This window comes from Callospermophilus lateralis, chromosome 10 (assembly GCF_048772815.1).
Source record: "Callospermophilus lateralis isolate mCalLat2 chromosome 10, mCalLat2.hap1, whole genome shotgun sequence".
Taxonomy (NCBI): domain Eukaryota; kingdom Metazoa; phylum Chordata; class Mammalia; order Rodentia; family Sciuridae; genus Callospermophilus; species Callospermophilus lateralis.
In genome coordinates this window covers 97,319,062-97,342,684 of record NC_135314.1, presented here as the reverse complement: position 1 = coordinate 97,342,684, position 23,623 = coordinate 97,319,062, and the positions used below count along the sequence as shown (strand labels likewise).

General features: G+C 35.8%; 1 long non-coding RNA gene across 1 annotated transcript in view; it reads right to left on the bottom strand.

Moving 5' to 3' along the window:
- The window catches only part of LOC143642213 (uncharacterized), a 32,627-nt gene extending 15,799 nt beyond the window's left edge, over nt 1-16,828 (bottom strand). Inside the window, exons 1-2 of the long non-coding RNA XR_013155617.1 lie at nt 16,644-16,828; nt 1,723-1,991 (exon numbers count right to left, since the gene is read on the bottom strand). This is a non-coding gene — a long non-coding RNA (uncharacterized LOC143642213). The remainder of the gene's footprint in view (nt 1-1,722; nt 1,992-16,643) is intronic.
- Between the last annotated feature and the right edge of the window lie 6,795 nt (nt 16,829-23,623).

The following is a 23,623-nucleotide window of genomic DNA, read 5'->3' as shown; positions in this document are numbered from 1 at the left end:
AACATTGCCTAGTCTCGAGTATTAATATTTCATTCCCCAATGTAATATGTCAGAGTAGAGAGTTGTGTTGACCAGCAAGAAGTCAGAGGGTAAGAAATTTTTCTGCTTCCAGGAAAACTATTGTTAGAACAAAAGCCAATAAATAAAAGGGAAAGGCAGAAGGGAGCCTTTTAGGCTGAGAGAAATGCAGAGGGTGACAAAACTTATAAGACTAAGAAAAAACAAATCATCTTTAGGAGAACTTTCATTTGAAATAGCTTTGCCTTTCAAAAGGAAAAATGTCCTGCTGAATCAGCAGCATTTGGAGAGGGGGGAAAAAAAGCTTAAGTGATTTTGAAATACTAAACAAACTCACAAGCAAAAAAAAAAAAAAAAAAACAAACAGATTACATGTGTTTGCTTGTAAAATGAGTTTGAGCTTAGCAAATTGCAGAAGAGAAAATCAGGCAGAGGAGATGGGGACAGCAACAAAGAACATTTGGGCTGACGGCATCCTGATACCAAAGAGAAAAATGGTCAGAGTGGGAGGGTGCCCATTTCTCCTTGGCACTAGTTTCATGAATGTGCTACAAGAAAAAAGAAAAAAAAAATGAATGAGCTCTAATTCTTGTTCAGTCATAGAACTATTCAGTCAAGCAAGATAACAGATAATGAATCTCTACAATGGAGAATTGATTTGTGGGCTCTCAAATTCTTCGCTTTGTTTATGTTTCAGAAATATGTAGATGTGTCAGGATATCCTACTGAGTTTTCTTTTTCTCACTTTCAATATTTTATCACAGAAAAAAGAGAGGATGATTATAACTGAAATGCAAATTTTTATCTTGAAGTGTCAAATATATTATTGTCAGCATGCAAAAAAAAAAAACACAAAAAAGAATAAGATTTTCTAAAGGACTAGATAACACCGTCATAATAATATGTTTTTACTAGGGAAAATAAAAAATCCTCAATCCTTCAGAAAAATATCCAGTCTGAATTTTTATGAACTTTAGAATCACAGCCCATGAATTGTGATATGCATGTACTATTAGCTAGAAAATATTTTCTGTACCTAGTGAATTTTATTGTGTAATATAATCTACTACAAATTATGTATTATGTATAAATCTACTACAAAAAGATTTAATATATATTATTATCAGTTTTACCAGTATTTATTTATTATTATCAGTATATCGGTATTTATTAATTTTGTATAAGGAATTATGATGGCAAATAAAAGAAAATCTTAGAATCCTGAAATTCTCAAAATCTTATCAAAACTTGAATGCATATAGGACACTAGAAATAAATTGTTCTTATAGAGGCAGGGTATTTTCACAGATCAACATACCTCATTTAAACTTTGTACAGGAGCAGTTAATTAAGAGCAGTTATTAAATTGATGATAATGAAAAAAAAAATCTCAGATACAAGATACTACAGCTATTGAAAAATAGAGAAGCTGGCTAAAGATTTTAGAGCTATGAAGTACAAACCCACTCCATTTAAAACTGACACATATGATCTGGGAGCAGAGGTACATGCCTGTAATCCCAGTGGCTTGGGAGGCTGAGGCAGGAGAATCACAGGTTCAAAGCCTACCTCAGTGCTGGGAGCCACAGCCAATTAATATGATGCATGGCATTTTTGATTGAAAGGTGATGTCAGCTAGCCATTGAGATGATATGATTATGTTAAAAATTACATTCATACGGATACCGGACTCCTGCTGTTTACCTTGGCCTGCTGCGGGACTCCTGGAGAGTTCCCATTGGTTGGGAAAGTGCAGTAGGAGGGAATTCCAGGGGAGGATCTTGCGCTGGGGTTCCGGGAAGGAACCGGCAGAACGCCGCGTGGGTGGATCGGGAATCTTCCCAGGCATGAACGTGGTATTGGCGGTTTTTTCAAATAAAGTTTGTTCCTGTTTGAGTGGCTCGTGATCTTGTGCCCAGCCAGACTGCGGCACCTCAGCAATTTAGCAAGGCCCTAAGCAAGTTATTGAGACTCTGGCAACAAAACAAAACAAAAAAAAATGAAATTAAACACATCATCTTTCAAATCACTCTAAGCTGCTTCCCTTCATCAGTCTCCCATACCTTATACTCTGGTCATGCTTAAAATTATTACATAAGTTGGTAAGGTTATGTAAACTTTTAGAATTATGTAGTTTTGCCAAGGTTATATAATTTTGAAAGAGGATTATGAAAGTGTGACTAAAAAGAGATTGAACTAGATGCTGAAATATGAGTTGCAGTTTCCCAGGTAAAGGAATAAAAGAGAATTTCATACAGTAGGTGCTGGGGACAGGGGAGGGGGATTCTAGCATGTGTGAGGTCTTGGAGGAACAAGAATAAACTGGATGCTCAATGATGTTCACTATATATCTCTTGTGAGGGGGAATCTACACTTCATTGGAACTAATTGGGCAAATAAAATGCAGTCCCTGTACTCAAATATCTTATTACCTTGCAAAAAGATAAATCCTATTCAACTATGTACTCCAAAGTGGCATAGCTGATATTTTAAGATTGTATAAGATTGTACACAAGGACCACAACAGAATTAGTTTCAAAAGGAAAGTTCTATGAAGAATTTTATGATTCTCCCAACTTGTTTATAAGTTCACTAGGAACATTCTGTTTCCAATTAGGACATAGAATACCTGAGCTCCCATAGAAACACCAATCAAAAAAAAAAAAAAAAAAAAAAAAAAGCCCAAAGAAACTGAACAGACACTTCACAGAAGAAGAAATACAGTAGATCAACAAATATATGAAAAAAAATGTTCAACATCATTAGCAATTAGAGAAATGCAAGTCAAAACTACCTTGACTTGCATCTCACTCCTATCCCACTACTTGGTTTATACCCAAAGGACTTAAAAATCAGCTTACTACAGTGACACAACCACATCAATGTTTATAGCAGCCCAATTCAAATAACTAAACTATGGAACCAACCTAAATGCCCTTCAACAGATGAATGGATAAAGAAATTGTGATAAATGTATGTAAAAGTGGTCCCTTCACCTTCTGAATGTAATCCTCTTTGCTCTAAGGCTTATTTTTTTTTTTTTCAAAAATTTTTCTCTCTTCTCCCCTCTCCCCTTCCATAACAAGTAAGGGAGACAGTGTTATGTTTTCTTCCCCTAGTTAACTGCCCTTGAACACACCTACTACAGGAAGGAGATGCCTGCTGAGAATCCAGGAAGTGAATATCTCCCAAATTAACAAGCGAATCCTTAACACCACCAGGTTAAGGCCACCAGGGTGCCCTGCGACATTCTACCAGAGTACACTTGGAATGCAGCCCTTGAAGGGTTCCTTGAAAACCCTCCAGTCCCTCCTGATGAGGAGAGTCACAGCCTTTAAGACAGGAGACCCCAGTGTTTCTCTTTTGCTAGCAAAGCAATAAACCTTCTTTTTCCTTTGCCTCAAAATCATGTCCTCATTATTAAATTGGCATTGATTGGCGCTGGGGACAGGGATCAAGTTTTCAGTTACATGTACACAATGAAATATTACTCAGCCTTAAAAAAGAATGGAATTATGGCATTTGCTGGTAAATGGATGGAGCTGGAGAATATCATGTAAATGAAATAAGCCAATCTCAAAGAACCAAAAGCCAAATATTTTCTCTTATACGTAGATATTAATTCACAATGTGTGTGTGTGGGGGGGGGGACTTTGTATTACAGAAGGGAGTGAAGGGAGGGGAGAGGGTATGAGGGCAGGAATGATAGTAGAATGAACCAGACATTATTACCATATGTATATATATATTATTATACCACCAGTGTAATTCTACATTATGTACAACCAGAAGAATGAGAAGTTATACGCCATCTATGTATAATGTCTCAAAACGCATTCTACTGTCATGTATAACTAGAAAAAATAAATATATGTATATATAAAATAAAAAATTTTAAAAGTAGGTATACAAAATCATTCTTGTATGGAACAATCAAAGAACAATGAACACAAGAAAATCCTGACGGACTGGTTTCCAGGTAGAGGAAGACCTTTATAGGTGAACAGTGAGATTGGCAGGTATGGATGCAGGGAAGGCAGAAGGCTGCTCAAGCCCCAAACTTTCCTGAGTAGAGATGACACCAGCTGAGCTATCAGCAAGGGTGGAGATGGGAGAGATGCACTGGAGTCTGAAAGCACAATAATAATAAACTCAGCACAGCAATCTACTCGATTCCACCTAAATTTGCTGAGAATAATGAAAGTGAAAGCTGACTGATAAGAAGAAATAAATCATTCAGTCTGCCCCATCTCCCATCTTCTCCTTGTGCCTGAAACTGAGGAACCCAAAGGACTGAGGAACACATGAAATTCTCAGTCCTGATAAGAGCAATAAGACAAGCCCTTCTTCAGCAAACTAGATATTGGGAAGTCTAGGCTAATCAGATATGAGCATCAGCTGATCCCAGATCAGATAAACCCATAGTGAACTCTGAACAATCACCTCCTCACTGAAGGAACTGGAAATTTCTTGAGGGAGGGGGAGTATTATTCCTTAATCCCCACTTTTCTTCCATATGTAATTTCCAAGATGCAATAAAAAGATCTACAAGACCTAAAAAGAGTCAGGAATCAGAGTTACAAGGAAGGAAAATCACCTGAAACAAACCGCAAATGATCCAGGTACTGAAATTATCAGAAAAGAATTTAAAAAGGGGCTGGGGTTGTGGCTCAGCGGTAGCACTTAGCACGTGTGAGGTGCTGGGTTTGATCCTCAGCACCACATAAACATAAATAAAATAAAGGTATGGTATCCAATTACAACTAAGAAATATTTTTTTAAAATTAAAAACATTATCTCAAATAGAAAAAAATGGGAAGAATAGATAAGTAGATGAGTCATTTCAGAAAAGAAATGATAAATATTAGAAAAAATATAGAGATTTATGTATCTGAAAAATACAGAATATAAAAAATTCAATGGGATGTGCAGGAAAGTTAACAAAGCAATTAAATTATTGGTGACCTTGAAGACAAGTTAAGGGAATTTATCCAAATAAGGCATGAAGCAAAAAGAATAGACACCTTCTTCAAAAAAAAAAAAAAAAAAAAATCAAACAGAGCATTAGCTAACCTAAGCACTCAAATATTCAAGTAAGTCCCCAGAACAATAGAGAGAACTGGGCACTGGGAGGAAAACTGAACTTGGGGAAACAGTAAATGCAAATTTTCTCTTTATGATTAAAAATACATAAATCTACAAATCTATGAAGCCCAGTAAAACTCAAGTGGAATACATTCATAGAAAATGCACTTGGCATATCATTGTCAAAACAACTGAAATCCAAAGGAAAAATGAAAAGCACTATAAGTACCCAGAATAAAAAGTACTTCACACATGAAGAAGTACCAGTCTTATCAAAAGGAAAGGAAACCAACCAGATGTGGTGCATAAGCCTAGATAGTCCCAGCTACTCCAGAGGCTGAAGCCAGAGAATCACTTGTCAGAGCAACACAGTAAGACTCCATCTCAAATAGATAGATAGATAGATAAGAAATTCGAACCAGAACACAATGGATCGACATTTTAAAGTGATAAAAGAAAACCATTAAAAAATGCCATCGAAAAGATATATCCAGCAAAAATATCCTTCCCAATTGAAGCTAAAGACAAAATATTATCTTTTTAGATAAGTGAATGAATAATAAATGAAAGCTGAGAGAATTTCTCACCCTCAGATTTGCACCTTAACAAATACTTAAAAGAAGTTTTTTAGTCTGAAGAGAAATGATAACACTTGGAAATGTAAATCTACAAGGAGAACCAAACAATGGAAAAAATGGTAAATAAGGAGGTAAATATGAAAGACTTCCTCCCAGTTTCTTGGAAACCATTTTTCTGCTAAAGTAAAAACATCTGTATTATAGAGTTAACATATGTAATTAATTCAATGATCAAAATTAGAAAATTATAATGTGATGGGTTAATGTGCATGCTTTAGCCCCTAATGCAATTAGAGTTGACCTTTAAACAATATGGAATTTCGGGGAACTGACAACTACCTCGTTATAAATCTGTTTTTGACTTTTGACTCTGTGAAAACTTAACTACTAATAGCCTGATTTTGACCAGAAGCCTTATCAACAACAGTCTATTAATGCATATTTTGTGTCTTATATGTATTATGTATCATAAAAATCATAGAAAATGATAACTTTGTACCCCAATACGTAATTTACTTGAAAACTTAACTACTTAAAGTATTATATAGGGCTGTCAGTGGGTACATTACTTGATCTCACCACAATAACAAAAGGTAGCTATAAAATTATTAACATTATTATATCTATAGTACAGCTAATTTTATACATTTATGCTTATATACTGCCTGGTTATGTTAATTTATATTTCACCTGACTAAAAAAGGCACTATGCACATCCTATGTGTGTGCCTTATTTAAGATTATATTTACCTTTTAAAATAGATTTCTATATATTTTATGATAGTAAATGATAATATAGATTATTATGTAAATAATGTTTTTTGCATTCATGCCATACTTTTTTTCAGTTTTTTAATATTTCTAGACTACATGGTTCATTTGTGAGTTTTTTCAATTTTATGCAAATCTTAAGTAGAAGGAGGAGAAGAAGAAGAAGAAGAAGGAGAAGGAGAAGGAGAAGAAGGAGAAGGAGAAGGAGGAAAGGAGGAAAAGGAAGAAGAGGAGGAGGAGAAGAAAGAAGAGGAAAAGGAGGAGAAAATAATAATTTAAAAATTCATGCATAAATGGGCCTATACAATTCAAAGTCATGTAATTCAAGAGTCAACTCCACTTTAAAAATAAAATAAAAAGGTAAAATATATATTCAAATATTTATGTAAAATAGAGTATAAAAATTCTAGATTAATATAAATGAAAGCAGTAAAATAAGATCAAGGGAATAAACAGAGGAAACCATTGAAAGATAAAAATAAGATGTCAGTGGATAAAAAAATGTGGCATGTATACACAATGGAATATTACTCAACACTAAAAAATAATAAGATCATGGCATTTGCAGGGAAATGGATGGCATTAGAGCAGATTATGCTAAGTGAAGTTAGCCAATCGCTAAAAAACAAATGTCAAATATCTTCTCTGATATAAGGGGGGTGACTCAAAATGGGGAAGAGAGAAAGAGCAGGGGAAGAAGATTACCTCTACATAGGGAAGAGGGGTGAGAGGGAAAGGGAGGGAGAAAGGGAATTGCATGGATGGTGGAAGGAGACCCTCATTGTTATACAAAATAGATGTATGAAGATGTGAGGAAAAAAAAGAATAGCGTTACCCTAGATTAGGTAGAGAGAAGTGATGGGAGGGGAGGGGAGGGGATGGGGAGATAGGAAGGATAGTAGAATGAAACAGACATTATTATTACTGTGTGTATATATGTGAATGCGTAACCAGTGTGATTCTGCAACTTGTATACTCAGAAAAATGAGATATGATATCTCATCTGATTCAAATGTATGATATGTCAAGGTCATTGTGCTGTCATGTGTAACTAATTAAAAATTTTTAAAAATTAATTAATTAAAAAAAATAATAATAAGATGTCAAACATTAAGCAAACCATATCAATAATCAAATGCAAATTGACCAAGCATTCCAAAGAAAAAGGAATATTATCAGAGAGAATTAAAAATAAATTGAACCTAATAATCTCTTTATCACATAAATTTTATTTTAAATGTAGTATCAATAGGTTAAATAAAAGGATGAGGGGCTGGGGTTGTGGCTCAGTGGTAGAGTGCTTGTCTCACATGTGTGAGACACTGGGTTTGATCCTCAGCACCACATAAAAGATAAATAAATAAAATAAAGGTATTATATTCATCTAAAACTTAAAAAAATACATTTTAAACAATTTAAAAAGTAAAAGGCATACCATGCAAACCCCACCACAGGAGACCTGGTATGGCTAATTAATATAAAAACAAAGTGTCCTTCAAATAAAGCAGTGTTACCAGAAGTAAAGAGCAGTACTTTATAATGATAAGTAGGTTATTTCATTCATAATATTTCCAAAAACACATGCTCCTAAAAGAGTTTAAATGTAAGTACAGCAAATTTTTATTTAAAAAAAATATGTATATATATGTACATAGTCAAATCCCTAGGAGACTTTAAACATTCCTTGAAGTAGAAATCAACAAATTTATGCTTGTAGTAGATAATTTCAATACTCTTCAGTCAATAATTAATTGAATAATCTCTTACTATGGAAATAATGTGATCAGGCTTCCATTTTTTCATTCTGCTGGAATTGTCAAGAAGTCTTGAAAGAAAGAGGGATGGAATAAAGGTGTGGGTATATAGAGAAAAAGACTGCCAAATAGCACTCATTATGAAAAGATGAGGGGATTCATTAATTAATGCAGAAACCCTGGGGACAGAGAAATGGCAGGGAGATATATTTAGTATCTAAAACTGACAGTAGCTGCTCATTTAATAGATGTTTGGGGCAGGCAAGAGGATGCAATAAGAAGCAACCCAAAATCTGCAAGTTTTCTAGCTAGAGTCTGGATGGATGATTTTCATCAAAACAATGTGAAGGACGAAAATCATCTCTGAGAAGAAAGGTAATGAGTTTCCTTTGCAGTACTTCTGCAGGGCATTGTTGGGCAATTGAGTATGAGAATGTGGAGTCAGGAAAAGATCCAAATAAAAATAGTTGCAATGGTTGAAGTCATTGGAATGGTTGAAATACACCAGTGAGAACAGATAGAAAGTCAAAAACAGAACCAACTCGTCAGCTCTGATATAAACAGTGCAGAGGAAGAGGAAACTACCATGGAGACTAAAAGGCTAAATGAGAAAAGGACAGTGTAAGCAGAAATGGTGTATAAAAAAATCAAAGAGAAACAGGAACTCAAGAACAGGATCAATGATCAGGCATGCAAGTGCTGCAGAGAAAGCCAAGTCTGAAAGAATTTCATTGCATTTGGTAAGTGAAAGGTTGCTCCCAACTCCAACAGTTTTTAAGAAGTGGAATGGAAACCTGATTTCATTGAACTGAAAACTGAATGAGAGATAAAGGTGAAGAAAAAGTTAATATAGGTTATTCTTAGGGAACATGGCTTTTAAATTAAATAGGAACTCCTGACCTGGGTATGCTAATTGAAGAAGGTTTTCCTAGTGATTTGGTGTCATTTATTTGAATTGTAAGGAAGATGAAGTAGGTACTTGTTTCAATTTAAGCAACTAATAAATTCTTTCCAACTAGAGAGAAATCACTAGATTTGATTTTCCTACTTCTTTTGTATTTTTTTTTTTTGGATTTCAACCCAAATGACACCTTCAGAGATAACTAGGTAAATAAATAACAGCATGTTTTTATGAGTAGCACTGTCTGTGCAAATGGTCTAGGAAAGGCCTATCTATAAAGAAGATTGTGGAAAACATAAAGCAATCTAGACAAAAGCCTACTTATAATTTTCACAACACAACTACAAACTACACAAGCTACACAACTCAAATTCCATTGCAAATTGGAAAGTCTTCTCAGTTCTCTACTGTAACCTCTAGAAATCCAGAGGAATGAACCACGAGGAGGCAAACGAAGAACCTAACCCTAACTCTGGTCTTGAAAATAAGGGGAAATTTTTTTTTTATTTTGTGGGCAGGATTTTTCGTTTGTAAAACAGCCATTTAAAACAGTCAGTTTTCTCCTAGTATCTCTGAATAGCCTGACTGCCTAAGAGAACCAGGAGGACAGGCTGCATTTTGAGATTTCTTCCTCCCCTGCAAATACTGTCCTCTTTTCTCCATTCTTAGCTGGTTTTACAAGTGGCCGCAAACAAATGTTCATTTGTTCTGCTGGGTGGCGCCAGATCATAACATAACTATAGATCCCAGAAGCAACAAGCTTTTCACAAAACCTCAAATAAATAAATATATGCTCATGACCTTCACTATGTATTTTAAATTTCTCTTAAAAAAATCCAGAAAAAAAAGATACCAGGAATTTAAAATAGTATGAGATAATTTGACTGTAAATACAATTTAAAATGACTTTTTCTGATATTAATTCTAAAATATTTTATATGTCCCAAACAAGTCTCCCTACCTATATATCTTTTCCAGATAGAAAAGCAGATAGCAAAGATAATAATATTTGCTAAAAACAGAATATATGACATTATCATTATTGATGTCCTTGTAAACAACTGTGAGATGATCTTTCCCTTGTCAGTATGAGAGCTCCACAGTGCCCCCAGGTGATCCCTATAGAGCTTTCAAGTTGGCTTTTGGCTTTCACATTCTCCTTTAAGCTTATTTTAGGGAACTATTGTCTCATCTTCACATTTACTCACAATTAGGCACAGCTATCCTGCAGAGTGCCTATCTACCATTGCCCCATTGAAAATATTCCTGTTCGATGTCCCAAAACTTAAAGATTTTACTCAAGTAATAGCTACAGTAGACTCTGTGGGAAACCCTGAAGTTTTGAATGATTCTATGGTGGAGATCGTTAGTTGTCTATCCAAATCCACCCTGCTCCACTCTTCTATAATAAAAGAGTTCGAACTGGATAGGCAATCATCCAGCTAGAGACTACATTTTCCAGACTCCTTTGCAGTTCTCTCTGGGATGTGTCTTCGTTTTTACCAAGGGAACATGAGCGGGAGTGATAAGTGAAATTTCTGCCTCATTGGTTTTAAAAGAAAATTGCTGGCCGTGGACTTTGTTCTATTCTTTTGCTCAGCTTCAATCATGGAGGTGAATTTCCTAGGAAATTACAAATTTTATGAAGCTATTGTATTGGGGACCTACTTTCCAAAATAGCAGCTTAGCCTTTATCTAGCTACTACTGATGTTAATAGACCAGTGAGTTTCTTCTTCCACGTTTGCATTTTTAACACTATCAGCATGGAGACCTAGTTACTTAATGACAAGGCACACCTTTACTGCAAGAATTCTCCACACCTTGGCAAGCCAGCTATGTCTGCGACTCTCCCAGCTCTAATGACTCGGAAGTCAAGCACTGTCTTTCTAGTTCTAACATAACACAGATTTAGGAATAATCTTAGGTGCACCGTAGATATTTAAAAACGGATATAAAAAATACTCACAGCTTCCAAAATCAGCAGACATAGGAAGCTATCTAACCTGTTTCCACAGAGAATGAGCCCTGAAAATGTTAATCTTGATAAGCAGTAACATTGCTGCATACCTGTATATAATATCGACCTTGAAAACAGAGTGTATGGCTAATGTTTAACTGGCTTCCACATTCTGACCTGCCAGAAACTGTGGCAGTTCATTAGAAGATCAGCAGTGAATAATATTGACATTACTAACTTTATTGACATCTGAACAGTGCTTTAATATTAGGTGTCATAAAATTTCATGAACAGTGAGATGCCCAAGCTTACTAAAAACAAATCAGAAGAACATTCTGGGATTAATTTTTCAGATGAAGGATAATAAGGAACTCAGATCGTTAATATTCTTGGTACTACCTGGACACTATGTAATGGCAATCCTGGATGTCCCTGATGTCTCATCTAAGGCTCTGTTTGTGCAAGTTAGGGCACACCAGGGAAGACACTGACATTACTGAAGCATCGCTCTGGAAGGGGCACTGCTAAAGAGCATCACTCAGACTGCTCTATGCACAGTAATTTTAGCTACAGTTTTATGTTTGGTCTGCCACGTCTGAGTGCCCATCCATAACAATACTTGCAAAGGATTTTTGTCCTCAACATAGTCATAACAGCAAAATAACTCATGGAAGAAAGAAATCTATAGCTTTTTAACCTAATATATTTCTGCCAAATGCAAATACTGCCTCAATGATAACATCCAATGCCTCTTCTCTAAGAAATCATACCCAAGTGCATAGAGAGCAATGCCTATCAGGAACTCAGAACTAGGTCTCAGAGAAAAACATTCTAGGATAGATGGATTGTGTCGGCTATTCTGTAAGTCTTAAAGTGAACCATTTCTTTTCCACTCCCCGTTAGCAGGCATTCCTTTAGATTTACTTTCTCTTGTTTTTGAAGATTGAATAAAACCAGATGAAAAATTGGTCTGGACTTAGAAGAGACACAAACAAGCTCCCCAACCTGGTTTCATTCTAGTTTAAGTTGTCCTATCATAAGCTGGAGAATTTTGTTTTTGTCTTTCCTGTCCAACTTAGCCTATGAAACGAATATTTTAGGGTTAGGGCAAACAGTTGTGTATTAATAAAAGACTTAAAGTTTTCTGGAAATTCTTTAGAATCTGGACAAAGACTGCAACAATTGTGGGTCCCTAGACAAGAGTGCAAATAAAGGCTCAAATGCTATGAATATTTAAAAGTTGTAAATCATGACACAAATTTAAAGGAAATAATTTCTCTTCCTTCTCCTCCTCCTCCTCTTCCTGCTTCTCTTTCTCCTCTTCTTCCTCTTCCACTTCCTCCTTCTTCAGTAAATAAGTCTTTGTAATAAGCCAATTAGAATTCTTGGATTCCAGCCAGTACAGTGGCACATGCCTGAAATCCCAATGAATCAGGAGGCTGAGATGGGAGAATCTTGAGTTCAAAGCCAACCTAAGCGAAAGTGAGGCGCTAAGAAACTCAGTGAGACCCTATCTCTAAATAAAATACAAAATAAGGCTGGGGATGTGGCTCAGAGGGTAAGAACCCCTGAGTTCCATCCTTGGTTACCCCTCCCCACAAAAAAAAAGAAAGAAAAGAAAAGAACTCTTGCATTCACTGAGTTCCTACAATAAAACATGGCAGCATGAGAAGAACACTTCTTAGTCCCCAGAAATGAGTAACTTGCTTCTTTCTCTTTCACCTTAACCTCTATCCCACACAGCCAGCGGCCTGACTGCATGCCCATCTCAACCTTTAAGTCCCAACTCCAACGGTCCCTGTATACACAGTTCTTTGGTCCCTTTCTGGGTCTTGAGATAGACCCTCTATGAGTATAATATGTTCTAAAGAGGTTACAGTCCAGGAAGTGCCCTTATGCACACTCTGGAAGAATGCTTGAGGGCTATTTGGGAAATGAATTCTAAGGCTTTATATATCTAAAACATGGTGTAAAAAGACAGGCCCAAGGTCCATACGGATAGAATTCCGCTGACTTTGCAGCCTTTTAGCTCTCTAGAGAGAAGAAATGGCTAGAGGAAAGTGAGAGGAGGCTTTTAATATGGGATCAAACCCATTTACCTAGGTCTAAGGATGGCTCTGGATCCAGGACATCAGTAGGCAGCCAGGAGATTTGGAGTAGGGATTTGATCCTGTTTCCTTGATTGCCACCCAATTTCAACATTCAGAAAGTATCTTTGAATATACCAACTGTTTGCAGTGCTGTATGATGACATGGAGATTCGTCACATCACACTGAGTCACTAGGATATGGAAAAAATGATTTCTTGGCACAGCTTTAATAAGCATAGTTTATCTTAGGGAGTTTGTAGGAGATCAACAGGGATTTCAAATTAATTGTTTATAAAAAGAACCATCACAGCAGCCTATACCATGTTGACCTAGTTAAATAAGTCTGATTAATATCTAACTCTCTCGTTCAATTGTAGGACTATACAAATGATTTTTCCCTCTAAATAAAATGAATATTTACATAGCAGCACAGGTTCACAGACCTGGCTAAGGCACAAGCAAGCTTCCATTCTCTCCCATTAACTAGGGGAATAAAAGACAAGATGCATCATCAAAAATGAGAACAAAATGTTATATTTTTCTCAGCATTCCCTAAGCAGGATTCAAGGGAAGCAAATCCCACTCCCAAGAAAACAAGCCCATCTTTTGGCTGTTCTAGGAATGGTCTAGTTGCATCCCACGGGGGTAACTGGGTAGGTCTAATACACAAAGAGTGATCAGGCCTTTGGACAAAGAGCCTTCTGAACCCAGTATTTTTAAATTGTTCCCAATGCTAATTGTTCCCAATGCAACTACATACTTCCATCACATACCTACATACATCCACAGTTATTTTCTCAAATTGCAATCATCCCCATTTATATATAGGTTTGGATTAATTTAGGTAAGCATCTGATCCCCAAAGAAAGAAATTTCATTTCAGTTCAGCAATTGCTTGGGAAACCCCAGACTTCATAAAAAGAAGTGTTCAGGGAAATACTACCAAGACAGTTACCTACAATAATATGAAAGAGGAAGTTGAAACCATATATTAAAGCCAGGGTGACTCTGTGCTGAGATCCGATTTGGCTAAAACCTGGGTTAGGAAGTAAGTTACCTGGAAATAAATGAATTCTGGGGGTTGTATTTACACGTCATATTTCTTCTCCAATGGATAAGCCACTTTTCCGAAAATTAACATATTCCTTTGTGAGTCACCCCAAACCTCAAGGCAATAACCGTCTTGGTCAGGACTGGACACCCAAAATTATGCTAGATTATTTTAAGCATTTGAAGTTGGAATTTAATGATGCTAGTCAATCTCTGTTGATAGGTTGGCTTGTAAACAAGAGAATTTACATAGGTCACATTAAGTCCTATATATGGATGTTATGGTTAAGATATGAGATGACCCCCAAAAACTCATGTATAAGACGATGCAAGAAAGTATAGCAGTGAAATAATTGAGTTATGAGAGTTTTAACCTAATTGTTGTATTAACCCACTGATAGGGATTAACTGTGTGGTAACTGTAGAGAGGTAGGGTGTGGCTGGAAGGGGTTGGTAATTGGAAGAGCGTCTTTGGGATCTATATTGTGTCTTTGATGAGAAAAGTGTGATATCTCTCTCTCTCTCTCTCTCTCTCTCTCTCTCTCTCTCTCTCTCTCTCTTTTCTTCCTAGCGGCCATGTTCTGAGCTGCTTTCCTCCACCACACTCTTCCTCCATGATGTTCTGCCTCACCTTAGGCCCTGAGGAATACAGTCAGCCATCTATGGACTGAGACCACTGGAAGTGTGAATGCCAAATAAATTTTCCTCCTCTAAAATTGTTCTTGTTAGGTCTTTTGGTCACAGCAGTAAAAAAGCTGACTAAAAAAAAAAAAAAATGGAGAAGCAAAAAAGTTCATCTATAGAGACAAATTAACTTGTCAGTACCCCATAGAGAAGAAAGAATGAGAACCACAATCTTCCAAAATTACAATATCTTATAGCCTTCTGAGGACTTAATGTGGGTCCCTTTCCAGGTTCTGGCCCTCCGGAACCTCAGTTGCACTTTCTTCCTTCGTAATCAAATATTCTTGTGTGTTCAGATAAATTCCTCTTTCTTCTATAAACATGAGTTTGTCTCTGTGGTCAGAAAGCCTTGACTAAATATGGCTAGAATTTCTAATTTACCCTGTAAAGATCTCTGTGAATACTGAAAAAAAATGAAAGGAGTTTCACTGTTCTCCTAATGCATGTTCTCTAAAAATAATTTCTATAATTTTTATATGATAGAAATGATTTTTTTTCTTCCATTGAAAAAGATTTTTTTAAAAAATCAACATTGATACTCAATGACCTTCCCTATGGCTGTATTCTGCTCTCTCCCATCAATCCTGTAAAAGACTTTGTAGCTATTCTGATTTCTTTTCTGGTTTGACAGAAAGTCATTGGCACTGTGCTACTTGAAACTGTGCAGATGTCTTTAAGTCTGCGACGTGCTAATGTCATAGCATCACACGCTCCTGGTTGTGCAGTCTCACTTCCACTTCTCTTTTCCTTTATTAGGCATTTTTGTAATTTTTATCTCTCTTATGTCAATGTGCTCTATATAAACAAACATTGTGGTTTTGCAAATTCCTGGTCTCAAGATACATTTGTACTCTTAAAATCATCGAGCATGCCAAAGATATATTTGTCATATTAGAAAATAGAACTGACTTTAAATATATTTATATTAATTTATTTTAAAGCCATAATAATAAACCTTTTGCATGTTAACATAAATAACATTATTTTAGAACCCTGTTTATTTAACATCCTGGTTAGTAGAAGGAAGCTATAGTCTCATTTCTGTATCTGCATTTAATCTGTCACAATATCATACATCTTATGTCTTATCATTCATAAGAGACTGAGGGTTAAATGAGCAAAAACTTCTTAATATTATTTAGTAGATAGTTTGACATCATAGAGTTTCAGGCATCCACAGGAATTCCAAGACCAAACTTTCACAAGTGCTCCTGTGATATATCTAATCAGATCAACCTAATGATCAATAAGTAAAAAGTTAGATATTTTAAAGCAAATTTTTGTTGTGACCTTTAACTGAGCTCACCAAATTTATGTATTTGGGGCATCTTTTATCAAAACTTCTGAAAGAAGAATCACATTCCTACTTTAAAATTGCCAGACTATATTTTGGTGATTTTTAAATTGAATCTGAAATTGCCTCCATATTGATCTGGATAGCATACCAGTTTAAGTTTTCATCACCAAGTAGATAAAATGAAAATAAATCAGTAACTGACTTTGCATAAATGTCTGATTATTCACATTGCTTTTCCCTTTGAACACCCACATATATAATTGAATGAAACTAGTATTTTTCGGGCTTGGTATATTTTTTATCCTGAACTCCATATATAATAAAATTTAGTCAAAATCAAATTGTCAAAGTCTACAAACCAGGAAAAAGAGAGAGAGAGAGAGAGAGAGAGAGAGAGAGAGAGAGAGAGAGAGAAAATGCATGCAAGGATTTGGAATAGTTGAGAAAGTTCAAATACCTCGAGTTCCACATTATCTTTCTTTAATAATCTCTAGATAATTTAATCAAGAAAGAATTTCCTCTTAAAATCTTCTGAAAATGCACGAGGGCAGCGCTCACTTAATCATAGTCTACCTTCTCTTGGATGATTAGTCCCAGGTCAGATCCAGTATTTACCGTATCTAAAGCTATCTGCTTGCTATTTCTCCATTAGGGACACACACAAGCCCCAATGTGACTTTAAGGGCAGGGAAAGCCACTAAAGCGAAGCTGCATAGACTTCAAGGAAGCAGGGCAAAGGGCACTGGGGACACATGTATCTCCTTTTTCCCTGCTGAGTTCTAGTGTTCTGCTGACTTCTTCCAAGGAGTTGTGACAGTTTAAAGTGAGAAAATGTGGATACAAAACTAAATAAATCATTCTTTATATTGAGTGTAACAACCAACAGAAAAAGCAGTTTTGGTCAGTGGTTTCCAAGTTCTCTCAAGACAAAAATTTTACATCCAAATTACACCTTTCTTTCTCATGTTATCATTTTTTTCTGTACATGGGTGAATTTTATGTCTTTAGTCTTAAAATGATCAAGCTCATCTGAAAATAATTTCACTAGATACTAAAACAAATTCAATTTGCTTTAAAGGAAAACAACAAAACCCAGAATCACAAAATAATATTAACAATAATGTCCAGCACCCTAAAAAGTTACTACTTATAAGAAGAAGCAGAAATTGTTATACATAAATAAAAGAAAATCAATCAATAGAAAAACAGACTTAAAAATTATAATGATAGGGCTGGGGATGTGGCTCAAGCAGTAACGTGCTCGCCTGGCAGGCACGGGGCACTGGGTTCGATTCTCAGCACCACATAAAAATAAAATAAATCTTTGGCCGATTTGTTGATTGGGTTATTTGTTTTTTTTTTTTTTTTTTTTTTTTTTTTTTTTTGTTGTTGTTGTTGTTGTTGTTGTTTAACTTTTTGAGTTCTTTGTATACTCTGGAGATTAGTGTTCTATCTGAAGTGTGAGGGGTAAAAATTTGTTCCCAGGATATAGGATCCTTATTTACCTCACTTATTATTTCTCTTGCTGAAAAAAAAACTTTTTAGTTTGAATATGTCCCATTTGTTGATTCTTGATTTTAGCCCTTGTGCTATAGGTGTCCTATTAAGGAATTTGGAGCCTGCTCCAAAATTGGAGATTAGGACCAACTTTTTCTTCTATTAGATGCAGAGTCTCTGGTTTGATTCCTAGTTCTTTGATCTATTTTGAGTTAACTTTTGTGCATGGTGAGAGAAAGGGATTCAATTTCATTTTGTTGCATATGGATTTCCAATTTTCCCAGCACTATTTGTTGAAGATGCTATCCTTTCTCCATTGCATGCTTTTAGCACCTTTGTCTAATATAAGGTAGTTGTAATTTTGTGGATTGGTCTCTGTGTCCTCTATTCTGTACCATTGGTCTACCCACCTGTTTTGGTACCAGTACCATGCTGTTTTTGTTACTATTGCTCTATAGTATAGTTTGAAATCTGGTATGGCTATACCACCTGTTTCACTCTTCCTGCTTAGGATTGCTTTAGCTATTCTGGGTCTTTTATTTCTCCAGATGAATTTCATGATTGTTTTTTCTATTTCTTCAAGGAATGCCATTGGGATTTTGATTGGCATTGCATTAAACCTACAAAGTACTTTTGGTAGTATGGCCATTTTAATGATATTAATTCTGCCTATCCATGAACAATGTATATCTTTCCATCTTCTAAGGTCTTCTTCTATTTCCCTCTTTAGTGTTCTGTAGTTTTTGTTGTAAAGGTCTTTCACCTCTTTTGTTAGGTTGATTCCCCAATATTTTATTTTATTTTTTTGAGGATATTTTGAATGGGGTGGTTGTCCTGATTTCCCTTTCAGAGGATTTGTCACTGATATACAGGAATGCCTTAGACTTATGAGTGTTGATTTTATATCTTGCCACTCTGCTGAATTCATTTACTAGTTCTAGAAGTTTTTTGGTAGAACCTTTTGGGTCCGTTAGGTATAGGATCATGTCATCCACAAATAGTGCTAATTTCAGTTCTTCTTTTCCTATTTTTATGCCTTTAATTTCTATCGTCTGTCTTATTGCCATGGCCAGGGTTTCGAGAACTATGTTGAATAGGAAATCATGGCTTTTGTAGGGAAATGGATGGCACTAGAGCAAATTATGCTAAGCGAAGTTAGCCAATCCCTAAAAAACAAATGCTGAATGTCTTCGCTGATATAAGGGAGGTGACTCAAAACAGAGTAGGAAGGAAGAGCATGAGAAGAAGATTACCACGAAATAAGGAAAAGTGGAGGGAGGGAAAAGGAGGGAGAAGAGGAATTGCACAGAAGATGGAAGGAGACCCTCATGGGTTTGATGATATGAGGGGGAAGGGAAGGGGAAAAAAAAGAGAGAGAGAGCTAAGTGTCACAGTAGAATGGGTAGAGAATAGGGATGGGAGGGGAGGGGAGGAGAGGGGGGGGATAGGGAGGGCAGCAGAATACAACTGACACTAGGATTGCCGTATGTATACACATGAATGTATAACCAATATGATCCTGCAATCTGTACACGTGGAAAAATGAGAATTCATACCCTATTTGAATCAAATGTATATGTCAAGATCATTGTATTGTCTTGAACAATAAAAAATAAATAAAATAAAATAAAGATGTTGTGGCCACTGAAAACTAAAAAATAAATATTAAAATATCCTTTCTCTCTCTCTCTCTCTCTCTCTCTCTCTCTCTTTAAAAAAATTATAATGATTATGGATTTAGACAACAAGGACTTAAAAATAGTTATAACTATATATTTAAAGACTTAAAGGAAAACCTGAATAAAAGTTAGAAATAAAGGACATTTTAAAATAACATTTCCAAAAAATATAATATTTAAAATGAAAAGTTAGATACAACAGAAAAAATTAATAAACCTGAAGATATTACAATAGAAACTATACAAATTCATGCACAGAGAAAAAATTAACAAAGCTACTGTGTCCTGTGGAGGGATGTAATATAATCTACCATGATTATATCTGAAATCCAAAAGATATAAAGAAATTTTGTGAAATTGTGGCCAAAATATTACAAATTTTATTTTATTTTGAACAGAATATTGGAAAACATTTATTTTTTACTTTGATGAGGTATGGATTTGAATATTGTGGCAGAGACTTGGTGTGTGGCCAAGCTATTACCTATTCTTGCACTTTCTCTTCCAGTTAATTAAACCCAGATTATTTTCAGCCTGGGTCTTGTTTAGGCCCCAAAGCTAGGGATGATAATGTGATTAAGCCCTGCCAAAGTGTCCTTTGGGGGTTTCTGCAACCTGCTGAAGGGAAAGTATCTTTCTCTTTTCTGCTTCCTTCTTGCTCCGCAGAGCATGGATTTGATGGCTGTTTCTCCAAAACTACCCAAGACCACAAGGATAAAAATAAAGCCACATGGATAGAATTGTTGTAAGAGACTGAGTCTACGTTTATTATGGAACCACAAAATCAGTCCTATACTGACAACCTGCAGACTTATTTTACTTATTAAAAAAGTATCATTTTTGAGTCACTTTTTGGAGTAATTTGAAACACACTATACTTTATATAGTTATTACTTTGAGGTTCTCATAACAGACAAAAAATACAAATATGTTCCTGCAATTGTCAACTCACATAAAGTTCTGTATTTGCTTTGTTAACGAAAAAAAAAAATGGAAGCTACAGATTAGACATACCTCTAGGAAGTTTTTCATATAATTATAACTGAAGTCATTCTGATTTCCTGAAATGGTACCCCTCATTCTAAACAGAAATCATAAGCTTTGTGTTCTTATCAGCATGATTCAGGGAAATTAAACCAATCAGCTACAGACAAATCAACATACATGACTCCTTTTTGCCCTGAAAAGAATATCATTGTATAACAGCAAGTGAAAAGGTCAAAACACTTCCTCCTTTTTGCTTTGTAAACTGAGCTGTAACCACTGTAAGGTAAGCTTTTTGTAACATGGTTTGAAATCCCCAGGATCATGATCTATAATTTTTGTATCACAATAAGCTTTTAAATTTTTCCTAATTTGACAACTTCAATACAGTGACCCTTCACTGAGCAATTGCCAGGAAGCAGCAAAGTCCTAGGTCCTGTGGGAAAACAAAAGATGAATAAGGACCATATGGTACAGTTTTTAAAAAACACAAATTCATCCTGCACTTCTTCTATTATGAGTACCTCACACAAAGACCTATCATTAAATGGTTGAAGAGCGTTGATGAGGAGAAACTGAGAGCACCTTAAATGGCCATTTCAGGAGATGATATATCTGAACTTGGCCTTTAAGCAAAGACCATATACTGTCTATAGAGCTTCTGGGGGAGGAAGAGTAGAAATTCAGTGGGGTAGATGATCGGGACTGAGGGAAAGGGAGGATGGGAAAAGGAAAGACAGTGGAATGAACCTGAGAAAACTTTCCTATGTACATACATGAATATAACGCCATGAATCTCACCATCATGTACACCCACAAGAAATTAATTTTAAAAAATAACTGGGTAAATGGCAGAAAGATCAATAGAAGGAAGAGAGCAAGGGATGGGGAAAGGAGAGGTATGGGGGTCTGAACTAGAACATGATATATTCCATGCTTTTGTGATTATGTTAAAACAGATTCTACTGTCATTATAACCAAAAGTAACCAATAAAAAAATGTCAAAAAAAACCAAAAAGGTAAATGTCACAGGGCAAAGAAACACATTCAGCAGAAGCAGAAGGAGCAGCTTAAGCAGTCATCCAACAGGTGAGACTGGGCCTGTACTTGAAGATCAAGCACAGGTAAGTGAGAATTGGAAATGGAGGATGAAACTGCAGAAGGCTTTGAATATTGCCTAAAGGGTCTTGTCTTGCTTTTTTTCTGTGCCATAAGGAATCACCATCTTTATTATTTATTTAGCTTTTTCATTTGGATTTTTTGAGATAATCTTTTCTTATTGTCCTCTTTCTTCATTGGATTCAGTGGCTTCTTTTCTACTTTATTGATTATTAGATCTTTCTGAGTAAACCGGAGACAGAGAAAAAATTAAAAAGATCTTAGAAGAAAAAAACGAACTGCTCAAGGTGTGTTTTTCAGACCAATAGCATCAGCATCAGCTGTCAACCTGTCAGAAATGCAAGTGCTCAAATCCAACCCAGACTTACCAGATCTGGGGCTGGGGCCGGCCACCTGTGCTGTAACAAGCCCTACAGGTGATTCTGATTCCATTTAATGCAAGAACTACTGGCTCTGTGATTGAGAGGTGAGGTTTAAAATCAAAGCTTTAGAGTTTAAATACAATTCTACCATTTGCTTGATATGACCCTTGAACAAATCCCCTTAACCTTTTGGAAAATCAATTTCCTCTTTTTTATAATGGATGTGAAAGACATGGGAGGATTATATAAGACACTACATATCACTCAAAATTGTTAAGATCTTTCTAAACATAAGCTATAGTTATTTACAAAAGAGGAAACCTGTGAGAAGTTTTGCTCTTAATACCTTGATGGATATAAGAATATGAATAGTGTGACACAAACCATGACAACTAAATAATTCAAAACCAATGAGTGTGTATAATCCAGAGGAAAATCCGTTTTGGTCTCTGCAGATGCCTGTTGAGAACTTGCTCAGATCAGCTTTTCTTCTGTAATTTTCTGTGAAGCATTGAAGCATATGCTTTTAAATATTATTAGCAAGGCCATGTCCTCATGCCTTGCAAGGGGGAATAATTTTTATTAACCAAAAATCTGTTTGAGTTAAGTGTAGTGATGCATGCCTGTAATTCCAGCAACTGGGAGGCTGAAACAGGAGGATCACATGTTTGAGGCCAGTATCAGCAATTTACTGAGGCCCTGTCTCAAAATAAAAAAAAATAATAATAATAATAATAAAGGACTAGAGATGTAGCGCAGTGCTAAAGCTTACCTGTGTTCAATCCCCAGTACCCACCCCCCAAAAAAACCTGAGACAGCTGTTTATACAAAATATCTTCCACTTCCAATACAACCAGAAAGAGAGAGATAACTCAGAAACTCAGAGAATAAGCGTCCTTTTTATTATGAAAAATGTCACCACCAGGAAAGCTGTGTGATTCAGTCAGCAAAGCACCCCATTAGTGGACTTTCTGTGTTCTCTGTTCTTTCTTGTCTTTGATCTCTCAATTATTATCATGGAGCTGAGTAATTTGCATGGGAAAATGTACAATAATGTCACTCCTGAATTTTTCACAGTAATAGGCAAGCTGAAAAACTATTCCAAACATTTTACCAGGTGTCAAGCACCAGGATTGGAAAACATATACTATTTGTTGATACATGTACAAGAACATACTTGTATTATTTAGGGGAGTACTGGCTACCTAGTTCCAATGGCTTTAGTATCATACAATGTATTCCTCACTCTTAGTAGAGCCCATGTGGTGCAGAAGATAGGATCAATGTGATGTTTGCCATCATTCAGGAATCATGGCTGATGGCATCTCTGCTCTTTTCCATACAAGGTTTCTGTGGTTGCTTGCAATGCTGACATCCAGCCAAAAAATGGACAAAAGAGAAAGAAAAGTAGGCAAACTTTTTTCCTAATCACAGGTAACACATATCCTTTCCTCTCATATTCTACTGGTAAAAACTGGTTCTGCAATCTGCCAAGTTCTAGGGAGACGTGAAATGTAGTCTTTGGGTAGATACGGGGCCAGTATTTACATGGTCTGCTTTCAAAGTTATCATTGGCAACCATTTTTTAAAAATATTTCCAGTTTAATAAGCTTTCCTCTCTTTCAACCTGCTATAGTCTGTGTTAGGTTGGTAGTACTGTTTTTGCTGTCCAGTTTCAAATAACACCACATACTTTGTGTTATAGAAGTACCCTATTAGAGGTACCAAGTTAACACTAACTCTTGTCACAAATAATCTCTCAAATACCACAAAAATAGATCTCTGCTCATGTCATA